The 15,359-nt window shown below is 42.7% G+C and overlaps 1 protein-coding gene across 2 annotated transcripts in view; it reads left to right on the top strand.

The window, feature by feature from the left end:
- The window catches only part of LOC144754217 (E3 ubiquitin-protein ligase TRIM7-like), a 376,582-nt gene that overhangs the window by 230,758 nt on the left and 130,465 nt on the right, over positions 1-15,359 (top strand). The window lies entirely within an intron of this gene.

Raw genomic sequence — 15,359 nt, 5'->3', positions numbered from 1 at the left:
CGAAATAAAAACTTTATATGTATTCACATGGTAAACATAGTTCCAGGGTCAGAATGGCCTTTTGAGTCTGTGCAAACGCACTAATTTCCATGTTTTATGCGTTTTTAAGAACTCTTCTCTAATCTTTTGTTATAGTGAAGAATGTTGGAAATTTCTTCCCGACAATGGCAGACATCAACCTTGTTCCTGAGTTGGGAAAAAAGGTGTTGGAGAAAAAGTGAATTTGTAAACATTCAGATTTTCGCATGAGTAAATCTACACATGCAAATTTGCTCATGTTAAAATGTAGTTCACAAATATTTTCTAGGAGTACTATTTCTTGTCCTACTTGTGTAAATTTTTGGGAATTCACAACAGCTGTATAGCTGCACTTAGTGCTAGGACATATTCCATGGGTGCACTTTTGAGACTTTCTTTAATAATTGGGTCCCTAATTTGGTCTGGCATTAACCGTGACCTTTTGCTTTTATTACATCTCTCTCTCTCTCTGTTCCCTCCACTCTCATCCACTCTGCTCTCTCTACTGTCTCTCTCTCTCTGTCTTTCACTGTGAGTCACAGCATTATGCTGTTTCACAAGGAGCATATCAGCACACAAATTAGTTTTGTTCAGTGCCAGTAACTACTGTGGAAGTTTGTGCTTATTAAAACCAAAAATATGTTTTGCTTTTGCCAAAGTTTGTTATAATAGTGAGGGCGCAGCAGCTTACATGCCAATAACATTTTACAAACACTATGCCAAAACGAGTCACACAATGACAAAAGTAAAAATGTTTTTTTTCCTGCTTTCTCTTTTTTATGAACATTTTATTTTGAAAGCAAAGTATTATCAAACTTGCTTTTAAGCTTCTGCAATTATTTGCATCAAATCGCAGAGTATTCTGGGAGCAGTATACATAACCTCATAGTGCTAAACTTTGGAAGTGTGTGTATACTTTTTTTACTACAGAAACTGTCAGTAGTGCAGTCTGAGTTTACAAAATTTATTTGGAATAGTCACTCTAACTAATAATAATGACTGCATCAATATTGTACAAGTTTGAAGGTCTTTAACATATGGACACAAATATTAACTCGGCAGTAGACATTTCTGATAAGCATACGTGGGTCAGGCGTGTTTGAGAGCTGCACGCTTTTGTATACTGGAGCCACTGACAGTTGTGCACTCAGAGGTTACAACATTTACTTATAATGCGCGCCCGAATAATAAACGCATTCAATTAATGAACCATAAATACAGGTTTGAACAGTATTAACATATGGGAAAACATATTACGTTAACTACAGACAGTGCCCTTCTCTGACCCATTATGCGGTACTGCTAACTGTCAGTCATAGGGTTTGTGCTGTTGGGAGTTGGGCCTACTTGTATCGAGGACACAATACACATGAAAACTTGTTGCCCTTGACCTCAAACAATATGTGCTGTGCGTCGGGCTATAGGAATTACACATCCATGACGGTGCATAGTCAGCTTTCAAATATAGTGCACGCAACTCAGAAAAGATTCTTAACATAAAGTTTTCTGTATAAGTTGCTGAAGCTTTTTGGTTGCAGACACCACAATACTTTTCAATAGACTGTAAATGTAAAAAAGATGTATATTAGGGAATCATAATAGCAATGCTAACCATTGAAAAGGTAGTTTGCAAAATAAATGTTATCCTTGAAAACCCTCTTTGGTGTTCACAAGTATTTTAAAGAAGTTGGATCAAGCAAACGGGCATATTATCAGAATCTTTTCCATTTGTGACTGTTATTTTTGCATTTGGGATGCATCATCCCAAATGCAAAAATCGCAATTAAGGAATCTCTAAATTGAGATTCCTTAAATTGCGATTGCATTTAAGCAGCCACGGCTCGTGCAGGGCGTTACGCCGGGCGGGTGGGGGTTGTAAAAAAAAAAAAAAAAGAATTTCGTTACCCGTGCTGCATCACTAAATGTGATGCGGCATGGGCAACGAAATTTGTTTTATTTAATTTTTTCCGGTACTTACCTGACATCGTCCATATCCCGCATTTTACAACCCCCCACCCTGCCCCTCCTCTGCCTGACGTCACCGCCCGGCATAACGTCCTGCACGAGCCATGGCTGCTGACGTCACCGCCCGGCGTAACGTCCTGCACGAGCCGTGACTGCCAATTACATTAGTTTAGACTTACAAGTATTCGAAAACGAATACAGGCTTGGGAGTGTGACGCGACGCAGTAATAAATATTAAAACTAATGGGAGAATTAGGAGGGAGCAAATACGATGAACCAGAAAGCATATATTTCAGAAAAATAAAGCAAAGCAGAGCTGGGAGGGCCACGGATTAAAAAAAATAATAGTATTATGAACGCACAATGTATAAGAATACAGGCTAAAGCACGTGACAGTTAAAAAATACGAAACCGAAATTTATGTACGCAGAATTTATAAAAATATAGGTCTGGAGGACTTTGTGACACAGAAAGAAACATTTATACTTTGACATACAAAAAGTGGTAGGAGGGGCATGTGATGCAGAAAAGAATACCATCATGAACATACAATAAAAGAACACATTGTAAAGCACGTTACACACTTCAAAAATAGGGTACAGAAATGCATGGAAGCTCTATTTATGAAAAAAGGCATGGGATCTGTAAGACAGGACATATTAGGATCAACAAAGGAAGATCAATAAGAATGCGGGCCTGTCGGGCCTGGGACCAGGGCCTGAGTGGGAACCAAAACCTGCCCTGGCAAAGTGGTCGGCCGCCCCCACCCCCTCCCCCGGCAGGGTGGGAGTTGGGGGTGCGACCGAGCTCTTTGCCGGGGCCGGTGTTCGGCCGATTTTGTTACAGGGCCGCAAAAACGGCCCTGTAACAAAATCGGCCCCCACCCTTGCGGCGCACCGGGGGATTGCCTGTGCCCTCAACGGCCAGTCCGGGCCTGCCTGGGACGGCCTTGTGACGCAGAAAAAAAATATCAGCATGGACGCACAATTAATAACGATAGAGGCCTAAGCACGTGGCGTAGTACAGAAATACGACACAGAAATTTATGAACGCATAATTTATAAAATTAGAGGTATATAGGACCTTGTGACGCAGATAGAAACTTTTATACTATGTGCATACAATTTAAAACCATTAAGGGGTAGGAGAGCCATATGATGGAGAAAAAAATAGCATTATGCATATACAATTTACAGCGGAGTCTGATGTTGTGGCGGTTTCTCTTACCTTTGTCTCTGTCTTCTTTTGTCGTGTCTTCAAAAGCTGCGGTTTTGCTGGGTATGGGGTGTTTTGGGTGCAGGCGCCGCCGCCTCCGCACCTATGGTATTGTGGCTGGGCGGCAGCAGTAGTGATACCACGTCGAGTGTCAGGAGTACTCCTCCACTCGAGCTGTGAGTTTGTAGTAAAATCGATGACGACACTCTGTCACCGCAGCGCAAGCAGGCAAAAGAGAGCGTGCTCACGTCAGTGTTCGGATTATATGGGAACAGCGGGGGCTGAGCAAACCAAGCCCAGGAGCATCATTGGTAGCGTTTTCGCGGTTTATAAGAATGATGGCCTTGGGGGACATCACATTGGCTAATGTATTGGTTTCCAGGCTTAGTGATATCAAGCATGCTAGGTGGTGGCATGTGGAGAGTGTGGGCTGGCCTGCACCGCGCATGTGCAAGTGTGGGCACCAACAATTAACAACAGAGAGAGATGGGGGCGGTGTTATCATGTGCGCAGAGGCAGGCCCAGAATCGGATCTCCAATGAGTGACCACTTCTAATCATTCTCGTTAGCGCGCCCTGTGCTCTGATTGGTCACTGAGAGGGTGTTCGCACTATACATGTACTGCTAATCATACTCAGCGTGTACCCGCGCATACAGTATGAATATGGTTTGACGTTACACGTCGCATCAAAGGTTACGTGTGACGTCATGAACGGCACCCTGTACGCGAAAGGCGCCAATGTTTCTACATCTACTCGAGCTCGGCGGAGAAGGGTAGGTCAAGCAGCCAGGACACAAGAGATTGGAGTTCTGACCCAAGGACTCATCCTTGATGTCTAGTCCCGCCGACCCCTCTGGTGGCTGTTAGTTCTTAACTTATAGGCATAGGACAACCCCCACAGAGGTAATACACACACCACTTCACACATGACACCAGCATGTTGTTGTTCACCTTTTTATAGGTCCTGATGAATCGCGGGTAACTATTACCCATTGTGAGAAACATGTCGACCATCTTCACCCCTAGCCCCATCTAGGGTCACCTGACCTTACTCGTTGACACCTAGTGAGCTAGCCCCTTGTTTTTTAATTGCAGCCAGGGGACCCCCAGAATAAAGTGGATTCCGTTACCCTTAGCTACATTTTAACATCCCTTATCACTACCATACACCACCCTGCCCACACACCCACACCTCACCATAAGGCTGGTGGATAAAAAGATCTCCGCCAAAGAGCCCCTCTTTGAGGTGAGCCCGTCGGGGATTGCACCGCCTCCCCGACGAGGAGCAACCGCCGATGATGAAGCATGACACCCTTCTGGGTGTGTGAGGCAAATCCATCCAACAAAATGGATGCCCTAGGGTGTTACTCCTACACCTTTGGTCACGCCAGTCAAATCTTCCCCTAGTTACACATTGGAACAGTCCAGCAACCCCTCGTTGTTGTATTCTACATGGTTAAAAACATATATTTATGTATTTAATGTACATACTAAGGGAAGATATTATTTGGGAAATTTTATTTACAGTTTTAACTATCATATATTGCTTTTAAAAACAATTACACAAATCGTGGTAGAACATCATGCGTACCGGTATCGAAACAGCTGCGTAAGCGCACCATAAGCGTAAGTAAAGCCATGTGACTTTTCCTATTGTAACTGTTGAAAGTTCCGTCCCATTATAATCATTCGACTTTGACTTTCTAAGAAGAATCATTTCTTCGGAGAATTTTTTCAAATAGAAGGAAGATCATTATAAGAGCAATGGACTCATCTTCCAGCAGTTTTTTACGTTTCCAGAAGGGCCAAAAAAGGTTAATGCTCCAAAAGTAATCTTTCAAATTTGCCAAACAACTCTTTCAAGGGGTGATCCATCTAAAAAATACTCCTTTGGCACAGCAAATATGGTGCGACATGTGAAGAACTTGCACCCCAATAACTTTGCTTTTGCACCAAGCACATCAACTACTGCAGCAGAATTTTCAGGAAGCAGTCCACATCCACAAATTGATCCTGATTTTGCTGACGTTAAAATTGTATGCATTCATTGCGATAGACTTTTGTGTTATAGGGAGCAGTCTATTGATCTGATGAAACGCAGGATGCAGGAGCATCGCTGTCCTCGACATTAGTTTATTTTTTTTCATTCTTTTCTTCCTGTTTGATACTTTTTGGGTTCCAGTTCAATTTTTTTGGTTTAAAAAAAAAAACTTGTTGACAAAACACAAAAAAAATTGAAAAGTAAAAACAGAAAAAAAAACAGTTCTTTTTAGAACTACCTTCACTGGTCAAAGAAAGAACTATATTTCTATGTTAGTGTGTATAAGTTTGTCAGAATGAATGTGTAGTTTATAAATAAATGAATGAATATATTACTAGTGTATGGAGAATGTGAAAGTGCAGAACTATAAGGAAGTGCTACAGCATAAATCTATAAGGTGTTTACCTATAGTATACTGTAGTATGTCCGAAGCACTTGAATGTAACATATGTACATAAATATGGTACAAGTCTGTGCTTCAATCTGCGCTGCTGGTGAAACTGTCTGGGTGAATTTGTATGTGTGAGGGCAGATTTACAATCCCCTTGTGCTTCTTTTACAATGCCTTGCATTACTTTTGTGACACAGCGGTGGTGCAAAAGATGTGCCATGGTGTGTTGTATTAAGAATGTGATGCATCTGGAGGGTGCATTACATTGTAAAGTACTGTGCCAGAATGAGGCTTCCCTGTGCAGGAGGGGGTGCAGCAACGCCTCCTAAAAGTGACTGAGTGAAATGTATAACATTTCACTCAGTCACTTTTGAGCTTATGCTGCGTCAAAACCTTGCATATGCTTGAAGCAGGTGCAAGGATTTATACAGCATTGTGAGCATACGGCCCGAGAGCATTGCTGGAGTTGTGTTATGCTTTCAACTGAAGTCAAGCAATAATTAATCCCAAAAATATTTTGCAATTTAGTTGTTAGTATTTTATAATAAGAATATGAAATATAATCTAAAAAGTAAAATAAATGTAAATATTTATATTAAAAATGTAAGAAATTAATATAAAAAGAAAGACATAATTAATACATTTATAAATTATTATTTACAAAACCTTTGAAATTCACTGAAAAAAACATATGTTACAAGCACGTTATAGTTAGGAATTAGCATTTAAAAAACCTTGGAAATTCACTGAAAAAAAACATAGTTTTCAGCCACATTATAGTTGGAATTAGCATTTAAAAAACCTTAGAAATTCACTGAAAAAAACCATAGGTTTCAGTCATGTTATAGATAGGAATTAGCATTTAAAAAACCATCAAAATTCTATATATTGTTTGAGCAAATGTCCCAAATCGAGAGGAGCTACTCTGTGGCTGGTGCTGGCGGCGAGGTTCGGGGTGCACTATATATATCAAGTCCAAACAGTCCCCCCACTTTCTGAGAGACAAGAGCCACACCGGTAAGTTGGATTCCTTCTCATTTAATTTCAGTTAGCAGGAAAAAACGAATGACATAATGCATTTCGGCATCACTGCCTTCCTCAGATGTCTCGTGTCGTTTGCACTGGTATTAACTGTCTGCTTTTAAAATCAAAGCGCCTCACATGAATTGGAAGAGACGCTCCTGCCCGCTTTGGAGGGACGATGTTCCAGACTCGCTGTCCCGAGTCTTTCCGCCGCGGAAAACTCATGTGGTAGTCCTTGCCCCAGTGGGCGGCATCCGCAGCTGCACCTCCAAAGCCCGGATTTCAAATGCAGGAACGTAGCGGGATTCCCGTACCTTCATCCCACCTGCACTGCCCACAACGCGCCAAGGCGCCCACCGCTTCAGTGAGCATGGGCACCATCATGAGGTCATGAACCAGTGTCATCCAGCCCGTCGATCGCTGTGGGACCAGGTGGTTTGGTGGTTTCCCAAGCACTTTGAGACACACCACACTTTTTTGGCCACACTCCGCCAAACTCTTTAGGGATGGGGGCTCGAGTGCTTGCGGCCAGCACCTAACACCAAGTCCAAACAGTCCCCCCACTTTCTGAGAGACAAGAGCCACACCGGTAAGTTGGATTCCTTCTCGTTTAATTTCAGTTAGCAGGAAAAAACGAATTACATAATGCAATTCGGCATCACTGCCTTCCTCAGATGTCTCGTGTCGTTTTCACTGGTATTAACTGTCTGCTTGTAAAATCAAAGAAAAAATCAAAAAAAAATCAAAGCGCCTCACATGGATTGGAGGAGACACTCTTGCCCGCTTTGGAGGGCCGATGTTCCAGACTCGCTGCCCCGAGTCTTTTCGCCGCGGAAAACTCATGTGGTAGTCCTTGCCCCAGTGGGCGGCGTCCGCAGCTGCACCTTCAAAGCCCGGATTTCAAATGCAGGAACGGAGCGGGATTCCCGTACCTTCATCCCACCTGTACTGCACTATCACACTTAATACTTACAAAAATACTTACATTAGTAAGTAAAAAGTGTTACTGTCTTTACCTTTAATGCGTTTACAACAAAATTCATAAACGTTTTCACATAATAAACACTTTTTTAGAAAATGGTTTCCTAAACTTATTTTGTTAAAAAAAAGGCATCCACTCTACAAAACCATATAAAATGCTTCCATCCACCTTTTTGTCAATAGTAATACGTCTGTCATATACAATCTAAGAGTGCCATCTACTGGCCAGAGGTAGTTGTAAATGCATTAGTGGTTAAAAGACTTGTGATTCAGGTTTAGGTTGTTGTTAAGGAATCGTGGTCCAGGTCCTCTGTTGTTAATGAGTCATTGTAAAGGCTGTTTATCGAATAGAACAATATACTTTCCAGTAGCTTTGTCACTCAGTACCATCTAATGCAGTGTACTGACTAGAACTGTATACCTTCTAGTAGCTACCCTTCGCTACACCATTCAATGCAGTGTCCTGACTCGTATGAAATACCTTGGAGTAAGTCTGTCACTCTGTACCATCTAATTTGGTGTACTGACTAGTATAGTATACCTTCTAGTAGATCTGTCACTTAGAGACATATAGTGCAGTGTACTGACTAGTATAATATACCTTGGAGTAGCTCTGTCACTCGGTACCATCTAATGGAGTGTATTGACTAGTAGAGTACACTTTAAGTACCTCTGTCACTTTGTGACATCAATGCAGTATACCGACAAGTATTAAATACCTTCTAGTAGCTCTGTCACTCCGTACCTCCTAATATAGTGTACTGACTAGTACAGTACACTTCAGTACCTCTTTTACTCTCTGCCATCTAACGCAGTGTACTGACCAGTACAATATACCTTGGAATAGCTCTGTCAATTCAATTTATTTATTATGTTTTGGCTCTCGACGAGGGCCACATAAAATTCACAATACAAATTACATATTAAAAGAAAAATTCAATCAACACACAAAGTACAAACTGCAACCATTGACAAATACACAAAAGAAGGCAATGTCAGACCTCTCCAAGACACCTTAATAAATAGCTAAAAAACCTTTAAAAAAATTAAAAATATGGAAGCAGAACATTTCATTTGGAGGACAGAATATAAATTGTAGAAAAATATTCACATTAGAAATACCCAGTTGGAGACATATTGGTTTTAGCCATTTAAGCCGCAACGGGCGAAGTGCAGGGCAGATCAACAAGACATGCATACGATCCTGAGTACTCAAGTTACACAAATTGCACAAAGGAGAGGTGCCATACCACTTGGACAAAAGTAGATTTAAGGGCAATAGATCATATCGTAAAAGAAACCATAATCTGCGAACACCATGTGGCATATTCCATGTAGCATGGGGTTGGGCCAACTTCATAGAATAAGAATTAAGAAGGAGGTCGCAACCTCTTTTTTCTTGTATTGTATTCTTATCTGTTTGAAAACAAAGTTCCCACGATGCTTGTTTTAGCAGGAATTTTAGCTGTGTCGATGAGTGAAGGAACAGGACACTTTCATCTAATTTTAAAAGTGACACAGCACTTCTAAAATTCCTTACTAATCGTGAGAACTCTTTAAAGTTGCCTAGCAATTAATTTTTAAGGAGGGCTCTCATTGACCCTGATTCGGCTCTAGCCAGGCAAGCCACCCATCTTACCAGGGCACATAGTCCCTGAACCCAGCTGCTCCTAAGGCCGAGATCAAGCCTACATGCGGCCAAAGAGCACGCGGTGTTCAGGGTAGATAAGGATCTTAAGAGTTTCCCTTCAATTTTGTGACAAAAATCCCAGTGCTTTAGCTCTATGAGTTCTATGCCATATAGTATCGTAGGAGGGATCTTTGCCCTGTACACCTCCAGTAAACAGGCGAAGTGTCTCTTTCCGGTAGCAAGATAAAGGGAATTTAAACCTTTACCATGTGCGAGGGCTTTACGTGAACTATGCTCGATATGAGGCCTCTCACTCAAATTGGCAGCAATAATTTTACCCAGAAAGGTATAGGATTTGACAACCTCTAGTTTCTGGCCACCGATAAACCATCCAAAGTTTTCAGAGCGGCACTTCTTTTTCCCGGCAATACACATGATTTTACTTTTAGATATATTAATCTTCATATGATGGCAATCAGCGAAAACATGTAGAGCTTGCAGCCGATTAGCAAGACCTTTGGGGGTTAAGTCTAGAACAAGAATGTCATCGGCATACATCAAGCACGAAATAGGTGATCCCCCCACCACCGGAGCTATACCCGCACAAGCTGTCAAGGAAGCAGGAAGGTCTACAGTGTATAGGGAAAACAGAAGTGGGGCCAAAATACAGCCTTGTTTTAGGCCGTTCAAGGATGGAATTCTATGCGAGAGTCCCCTTTCGCCCCCTTGGAGAACACTGCACCACGTTTCCGTATGGAGAGCACGTAAAAGATCCAGTAGATAACGTGGTAGACCAAGGGCTGCTAACTTTCTCCACAGCGTTCGACGATCAACTTTATCGAACGCCGTGGAGAAATCGATAAACGCAGCGAACACCACCCCCCCTCTCACACGAGTATATTTATCGGAAATCACATGTAGGGTGGTGAGATTGTCTAAAGTACTGTGCCCCCTACGGAATCCAGTTTGTTCAAATGGCAGAATATTATTCTCCACAATCCAATTATCAAGTAGAATTAAGATACATTTAGCAAAGACCTTTCCGACTGAGTCGAGGAGAGCAATCAGACGGTAGTTCATAGGGTTATCCCTAGCTCCCTTCTTGGAAAATAGGGACCAATATACTTCCCCTCCACGAGGCAGGGACCATTTTAATATCAAAGCAGGATTTAAACAATGGGTAAAGGATCTTACTCCATAGTAATGGTTCCTGCTTCAGAACCGTCATAGGAAGTTCGTCAGGTCCCATTGCGCCGGAGGAGCGCATGTTCTTAATGGCCATTTCTATTATTTTCTCTGTAGGAAAATTAATCGGACACTTAGATGTTAAATCAGGGTCACTATCTGCAACCGATGTTATATTCCCTGCATACAACTTCCGAATATAAGAGGACCATACTTCTTCAGAAATAGGGATAGGGAGAGGGCTCGTTCTAGTGCCACATCCCTTCCCAACTATGGACCAAAATTCTCTGGCTTTGCCATGTACAACTGCTTCCCGCAAATGTATCCATACAGAGTCTTCCTTCTCCTTTTTTAGTCTCGCTTTTACTCTAGTTCTCCTTCTTTTTAACCTCGATATTTCTTTAGCTAATTCATCTGATCTGCCTAAGAATTCCTCGCGCACTAATTTATTTATTTCCTTATTCAGGATGCGCAATGCACTAGGGAAAGGTACCTTTTTCCTAGAGCAACTACCCTTTTTTACATCAGAAATGATCTTCCTCATAAATTTTTCAAAGTTAACAATTTCGGAACCATACCAGTCATTTAGTTCTAATATAGTTTTGCATAAAATACCATGCACACCTATAATGGCAGTTGGGTTCCAAAAACATCTGTCCGAGGATCCATGGAAAGTAACATCATTATTATTAAGGGACCAAGACTCAGTAGGCGGGGGTATTAAAGAAAGAGTTATAGTGATTATACTGTGGTCACTCAAGGGTGTAGGGGCTATAATGAGATCCTGGATACATGGGAAAATATCATAGTCAGAGATCACATAGTCAAGAATGGAGGCACTAAAAGGTGACCTATGAGTAAATTTTGCAGGCACGTCAGAGGGAAATCTCCCATTTAAAATAATCCCCTCAACTGCCGATAATTCTTCCAGCAGAATCTTCCCTCTTTTATTAGTTGTTATTTTATCTGGAAAGAGGGATTGTGGGATAAAATATGCCTCTTCTTTGGGTTTATTTCTAAATAGATTTAAACTAGCATTAGAGATTTTACAGTTCAAATCTCCAACTAGGATAACTTCGGGTGGAGTAGAAACATTTTTAATCTGTCCGATATACTGAAATACATGCTTCAATATAATATTAAAACGCTCATCAGGAGGAATATACACATTAATGATTACGACAGCGGACTTATTTGGCGAGCAGGGAAGATTTGCTATTGTTATAGCTTGAAAAAGTTTACTAGGGTCAATATAATGCGAGAATCTCCAATGCAATTTGTTGGATAACAGACAGGAGATTCCCCCTTTGGCATGACCTTTCTTGGATGGGGCAGCCGGGGCTTCCAATACATAGTAATCCTTCCCTACATAGATGTTATCAGTACACCATGTTTCTTGGATGCAGATCACATTTGCTCCCAGCGAGAATAAAAATTCAAGTTTCTCAGGATTACTATGTATCCCAGCTGCATTCCAGGAGATAATTTTCAATTGATTATTAAAGATGATGAAATAATTTGGAGTTTTCTGTACTCTTAGTTGATAGGGCACTATGCAGCCAATTCCACCGGTAATTATCCTCTGATGGCAAAGAGTTCTGGATTAGTGGAGGAGGCGCTGCCTGGGAGACAGAACGTTTCCCTTTAGAGACCCATATCTTTAGATCTCCAAAAGGAAGAGAAACCCCATCTTGCTTATCGCCCTTTTGGGTCATCCTATGTGGTGAAGAGGGATTTCCAGATCTAAAAATAGGCAAGACATCAATACCTCTACATTGGAAATTCTCTGCTTGCTGTAATATCAGATTTACAATGATTTTAGAGTAAAATTTAACCCTTATACTTGTTACACTATCTCCACCTAACAAAGTAACTAACTCAATATCACTTGATTGAATAAGGTGAAGACTTTCCAAGTCACTAAAACATTTAAGCAGCCATGATCTATTTAAAGGCCAATTTACATCAAATAAAGGGAGAAAGTCCAAAACCAAGGTGTCCACATGAGACAATGACATTTTTGCATGAGAAGAGAGGAGTGGGCAGACACCGACCCTATCCGTGGGAGCAAAAGAAGAAGCAAAAGGGTTGAGCGCCCCCAGTTCAACCGGAATAGTGCTCCCTGTCTCTACCATAGGGGGGGCCGTCACCCCATGACCGCCATTCTGAGGCAAGACTTCCACAGTCGTAGGTAAAATAATACAAATGATCTCTGAATGGCAAGACTCATTTGGCAGTTTTGTGGTCACCAGGTTAAAGTCAATGGCATTCTCTTCATTATCAGTTGGAATAGTTTTGGAAGATTATCCGCCTTTGTCTTTTCTTCCTGTATTTGCGCACAGGTTTCCTTTTTTTCCCTTTATCATTTCTATGTTTGCAAGTTTTTTCCTTTATTTCTTGATCATCATCTTGTTGCCCTTTTTTTCCGGGATAAAAATTGGAAATAGTTCCTGTGCTACATTACGGACTGAACCAGACAGATTTTCTTCCTCTATTTCCAGATCAGAGTTCTTTACACAATTAGTCGCCGCAGACACTAACTGAGCCGTAGCATTATTTTCTTGAACTATTACTGATGGCTTTATATCAAAATTCTCAACAGCCGCGTTTGCATTCCCCGTTGCCAAGCTATTATCGGCCACAGTAGAGGGGACACTCCTCATTTCAGGAGCCTTTTGCAGCATTGTATTCAATATTTTAGTGACAGAATCCAAAATACAATCAGAGCTGCCCACAAATTTGCCCAAAAGACATAATATGGAGGATAACAAATGTTCCAAGGCAATCAGAGATTCCGATATAGGTTTTTCGCCGACTGTGCCCGAAGGACAAATTCCAGATAGATTGAGCTCCGGGCTCATAGAAGCATTTAACAGCGCGGACATGTCCTGCACATTTAGAGAGGGAGTGCTACTATATAACAATAACCCAGATGGGGTAGCACTCGCTGAAGGCTTAGTGGCTCCTAAAGATTTCGAACTTCCAACATTCACATAACGGCCACAAAGTTCAAGGTCAATGGATGACAATGAGGGATCTCCACCTGACCTAACATACGGAGTAGAGACTTGTGGCGCTGGAGAGTTGTTAGCTTGTTTTCCCTCCATAGAATGTTCATGAAGCTCGATAACACCATCAGCCTCGGGATGTATATAGCTGGTCCTCGCTGTGGGATCTATTTGGAGTGGGTCTGAACTTGATGAGAGGGGAACCAAATCATCAACCACTTGAGTAGGGCCTACCTGTATGTCAAGAAGTGGGCCGTCATTTTCAACAACAGATACTTTCTTATCCACTGCTTTTTCCCACAAGTCAAAAAGCTGACATTGTCCCTTTAGAGAAGGATTGTTCACGGATTTATTTCTTAGTGGGTTGGATTTTGTTTTTGCACAAGTCCTTCCCCCCACTAATCTCCCCGAGCGAAGTTTCTTTGTCATCCTCTACAACAAATGTTTTCCAGAGGGTGTCGTTGGTGGAAAAAATGTATATCCACAGAAAGTGAAGATTAAAATATAAAAAGACCATAAAAAGGTTTAAATTTGGAGGAAAGTGTGCAATAGCCCTCCAGAAATTGTCAATGGTGCGAAGTACTGTGCTTTAACTTCACGTGGAGATACTTCGGTTTTCGAAACAACACGTTTATTTATGTACCAAATGAAAATAACCGGGCCCAGCCCAGCCTACCTCAGTCACCGAGGGCCCGCCCTTCGCCCGGCACGTCCCGCGCTGCGAGGGTAGGGGCGGCGCTTTATGCGCAGAGCTGACCCAGTGCCTCTCCCTCGTTGGCAGGACCCGCAACAGGTGTGGAGAACCACGTTGCACCCTGGGCTTTGTAGTCCTTAGGGTGATGATGCCACAGCTGGTAACAGGGAAATGTCTGCAAGGTGAGCGTTCGTCTGGACCAGAGCCCTGTAAAGCAGCAGCGTGTCCTTTTTCCCGATGAAAACAGCAGCAAAACAGCAGAAAATCGGCAAATGCAGGGACCCGCGCTGCGAGGGTAGGGGCGGCGCTTTATGCGCAGAGCTGACCCAGTGCCTCTCCCTCGTTAGGAGGACCCGCAACAGGAGTGGAGAACCACGTTGCACCCTGGGCTTTGTAGTCCTTAGGGTGATGATGCCACAGCTGGTAACAGGGAAATGTCTGCAAGGTGAGCGTTCGTCTGGACCAGAGCCCTGTAAAGCAGCAGCGTGTCCTTTTTCCCGGTGAAAACAGCAGCAAAACAGCAGAAAATCGGCAAATGCAGGGACCCGCGCTGCGAGGGTAGGGGCGGCGCTTTATGCGCAGAGCTGACCCAGTGCCTCTCCCTCGTTAGCAGGACCCGCAACAGGTGTGGAGAACCACGTTGCACCCTGGGCTTTGTAGTCCTTAGGGTGATGATGCCACAGCTGGTAACAGGGAAATGTCTGCAAGGTGAGCGTTCGTCTGGACCAGAGCCCTGTAAAGCAGCAGCGTGTCCTTTTTCCCGGTGAAAACAGCAGCAAAACAGCAGAAAATCGGCAAATGCAGGGACCCGCGCTGCGAGGGTAGGGGCGGCGCTTTATGCGCAGAGCTGACCCAGTGCCTCTCCCTCGTTAGCAGGACCCGCAACAGGTGTGGAAACCACGTTGCACCCTGGGCTTTGTAGTCCTTAGGGTGATGATGCCACAGCTGGTAAAAGGGAAATGCCTGCAAGGTGAGCGTTCGTCTGGACCAGAGCCCTGTAAAGCAGCAGCGTGTCCTTTTTCCCGGTGAAAACAGCAGCAAAAATAGCTCTGTCACTTTGTGCCATCTAGTGCCGTGTACTGACTAGTACTGTATACCTTCTAGTAACTCTCCTACTCTGCACCATCCAAGGTAGAGTTTTGCCTAGTACTGTACCATCGAAAACAGTTTACTGGCTAGTACTGTATACCTTCTAGTAACTCTGTCA

This window comes from Lissotriton helveticus, chromosome 5_1 (genome assembly GCF_964261635.1).
Source record: "Lissotriton helveticus chromosome 5_1, aLisHel1.1, whole genome shotgun sequence".
Classification (NCBI taxonomy): Eukaryota; Metazoa; Chordata; class Amphibia; order Caudata; family Salamandridae; genus Lissotriton; species Lissotriton helveticus.
The sequence above is the reverse complement of the archived record's forward strand: the minus strand, read 5'-3'. Positions and strand labels throughout refer to the sequence as shown.